We start from the raw sequence: 3,164 nt of genomic DNA on the forward strand, positions 1-3,164 counted from the left end.
CCCCCAGAAAAAAACCAAAACCAAAACCAACAACAACAACAACAACAACAACAACAACAACAACAACAACAACAAACAAACTGTAGTATTTGAACGACCCCCCGCGAGAGTGGTCAGGAAAAAACAGCCACGAAAACATTTGAAAAGTCACTGTCCCAGCGCGCTGGGATCGCTCACCATCTCTCCAGCGTTTCGTCCGCTGCACGAGGTGCTTGTTGTCGAGGAGGTCCCGTCCGAAGTCCTCGACATTGCCGCTCCCCGAGAAGGTGCTCCCGATGCCCGAGATGACTACCTCGTTGCTCATGGTGGTCTGTTGGAGTGGAGCACTCGCGAGGGAATGCCAGTGCGAGCCCGGGACCGTTCTTAAAGTACAGCGTGGAGTACAGCGCTGACAACAAAACGGAACGTGCCGAGCCCGCCCGGACGCAAGCTCCCAATCCCCCCACCACCACCGGATTGTTATTCCCATCCAGGCTATACGGCTGTGGCCTACTTTGCTAATTCCAACAGTGTAATTAGGCTTTTGGAACATTGACAGCCGGGGGAGGGCGGCGGTTGACATATGATAAGAAATTCTAATTACCAATTACGTTGGACAGTCTGGTGGATTTCGTGTGATTTCCCAAAGAGTAAAATGCCAAGAACGTTTATAAACCCGCCCTGCGACCTCATTTCATCTGTTTTGAATTCGATGCATGCCGTTATGCCGTCCTCATGGCCGGCACATTTCTTTCCCGACGCATGGATCGGAGGCAAACCCAGTGAGAACACAAAGTTAGAACAACCCACAACAAATGAGTCTCTTTATTGTTGTTAAAAAGATCAGGAAGAAGATAGCAAGATTTTAATAGGGTGTTTCAGACCATACGAGATGGAAGTAGAAAAGTAACAAACTACCGATTTTTCTCCTTCCGCAATGGTCCTATTAGACCATTGGGATCATCCAGAAAGTACGTCCGCCATTCGCCGTTCCGGACCAGCCAAGTTTAGTCCCAGCGAGAACTCATAGCGCCTGTTAGGTAGGCAAAACATCTTGTCTGCAGTGCATGCGTGTACTGCGGGCTGGCCTACCCTGAGTCTTGCAGGCGCCCAGCTCCCGTAATTAGGCAATTGCATCTGAGGAAAATGGACGTACTTTCTGGACGATCCCATTTCTGTAGGTCCGTTCCAGGCGAGTGAGAAAGAAAAGAAGAACCAAACCGAATATAGATTTGCAAATCGCAACTCTCTAACAAGGCGGTGGTCCTGCCGTCCCGCCCACCACCATGTTTGCAGGCTTCGGCTGGGCAGTCTGTTTCCGGTTTGGTTCTTCTTTTTTTCCCACCTCCCACACTTGACTGGGACAAACTAAGGCCGACCTGATCCCGTACCCCGTGCCTCCCATAGCTAGCCCTACACCGTGCCTGCTACACCCGACCCGCCCGACGAAGTGAGCCGGGCAAGTCAAGCAAAGATTTCACCCGACAAAAGATACAGCTTCTGGGACACCGGCACTAGGCTGCCCTTCTCCCCGGTACGCTCACACGACCGTGGCCAGGCTCGACCAGCAAGGTCGAGGGGTGAGGTTGCGGGGGTTGCGGGGACCGGCGGCACCTAGTGTGGGTCGGCAGATGGACTTGTCGGGCGAACCTTACCCGACCTCATCGTGTGACGTAAGCGATGGAGACAGTTGCCGGCCACACAGTCCTATGTATCTCCTCTTGTGTCAAGCAAGCGCCGATACTCATACCCGCCCAATCGAAAACACTAGTGCCTCCACGGATTTCAAGGTATGAGAAACTGTCACGCCAGATTCGAGCTCCCCACTTTATTTGAAAGGTGAGAATCGGACCAAATAACGTACCATGGCAATTTCTCATGCTCCCTGGGCGGAAACAGATAAATCCGGGAGTTCGTTCTTTTTCACTTCTTCATCGTCCCCTTTCATATTAGATATAGTCCAGAACTCTATATAACAAGTGAAGTTACAGGCTGCTGGTGTCCTATTCTTTCTGGTCTTCTTTACACCGATATAATGCCTCATTCTGTACACGACCTCGGCTTAAGCAGCGCACCCTAATAGTTGTCGTGATAATAGCGAAGCAACAGTGGTGTGGTTGATGTGGCTCAACCTAGTTATATTTTCGTACATAAAGTTTGTGCGTAATATCGTTGTGTCAGGTGGGTTATACAGGGGGGGGGGGAGATGGATCGCCCCCTCATCGTCTCTAGTGAGCTGCCTAAAGGTGGTAAACTTGTACCACAAAATCCCTGCAAGTAGGCAACCCACGAAGTAGCAGTTCCCCTGTCAGCCGGACGTTATAAACGGCACCAGCTGTGTTGTGTAAGGTGTCATGTTGTAAAGTGTTTGGGCAAAAGTGGTTCAAACGAGTTGCGATTTGCATTGTTTTGAAAATAAATGGAGGTATTTAAAAATTAATATGCACATTTATTATCACCCATTCTAATGCTAAAATATCAGAGCGACGAGCTCGCTAGGGTAATGGCGAGGCGCAGGTCGGCCTCGCCAGCGAGCTGCGACCAGGCAGCATTCTCGTTGATGAGGGAGGCCAGCGCCTCGCTGTCCAGGCTGCGGTCCGCGAGGGTACGCACCTTGACGTGAGGGTCCTTGTCCTGGAACGAGACACCTGTTGACACCTTTGTACGACGGCGTTTCGTTAGAGAGCAAGCACCACGTGTTCAACTCACGCTCCGTCCCAGCGACTGCAGCTCGTCCTCGCCGATATGCACGACGTTCACGTAGCCGGCAAAGGGCCGGGATACGTCAGACTTGTGCGCTGCGACAGCCTCCAGAAGTTCGTCGAGGACCTGAGCTCCCTCTTCGGCTTGGGCCGCCTCGCCGTTCAAAAGCCCGTCCCGGACACCATCAGCAGCGTCCCCGCCGAGGCGCTGCTGCGCCCACTGCTGCACCCTGGTAACGTCGCCGTGCACCAGAAAAAGCACGCCACGCTTGCCAGCCGCCTCGAGCTGGCGCTGCACCTCGAGCGCCAGCACCGTGCTCAAGCGCCAGCCCAGCAGGTTGTAGGGCCCGTGAGGCTGGCGCTGCAGCACCGTCTGCACCACGGCCTTGGCTGCGACCTGGACGCTGTCCCCCGGCGTGGTCTCCACCACCAGCACGGGGCTGAACAGCCTGGCCGCGAGCCCGGCCAGCTGGCTCTTGGAGG

General features: G+C 53.7%; 1 protein-coding gene across 1 annotated transcript in view; it reads right to left on the bottom strand.

Annotated features, from left to right (window-relative positions):
• Positions 1-2,739: 2,739 nt before the first annotated feature.
• LOC113210550 (fatty acid synthase-like) overlaps positions 2,740-3,164 on the bottom strand; it is a gene marked incomplete in the record, with an annotated part of 13,225 nt that continues 12,800 nt past the window's right edge. The window contains 1 exon segment of the mRNA XM_052268614.1: positions 2,740-2,776.

Source organism: Frankliniella occidentalis, unplaced genomic scaffold, assembly GCF_000697945.3.
Source record: "Frankliniella occidentalis isolate FOCC.00 unplaced genomic scaffold, Focc_3.1 Scaffold73, whole genome shotgun sequence".
Classification (NCBI taxonomy): Eukaryota; Metazoa; Arthropoda; class Insecta; order Thysanoptera; family Thripidae; genus Frankliniella; species Frankliniella occidentalis.